This window comes from Cucurbita pepo, chromosome LG07, assembly GCF_002806865.2.
Source record: "Cucurbita pepo subsp. pepo cultivar mu-cu-16 chromosome LG07, ASM280686v2, whole genome shotgun sequence".
NCBI classification, from domain to species: Eukaryota; Viridiplantae; Streptophyta; class Magnoliopsida; order Cucurbitales; family Cucurbitaceae; genus Cucurbita; species Cucurbita pepo.
The window spans coordinates 610,482-610,833 of record NC_036644.1 but is presented as its reverse complement, the minus strand read 5'-3'; positions in this window follow the sequence as shown (position 1 = coordinate 610,833).

Here is a 352-nt window from a genome sequence, read left to right as displayed (position 1 = left end):
AAAAAAAAAAAAAAAAAAAAAAAAAAGACTATACAACCTTTTTAGTTAGAATTCATGCCATAAATTCGATGCATCGTCCCTTTTATTATTCTTTAACCTTTGCAACACTTTAAAGAAAATAAAAATAATTTCTGTTAACTTCCGATGAGAGCATATGCTTTAATTACTTGAAAAATAATTTCTTCGAAATAAATTTTTAGTTACAGTTCATAGAATGATCATACTCGATAACAAACAAAATAAAATACTCATAATTCATCAAACAATTCATTTCAAACCACACTAATGGACTATCCAAATGTAAAAAAAAAAAAAAAAAAAAAAAAAAAAAAAAAAAAAAAAAAAAAAAAAA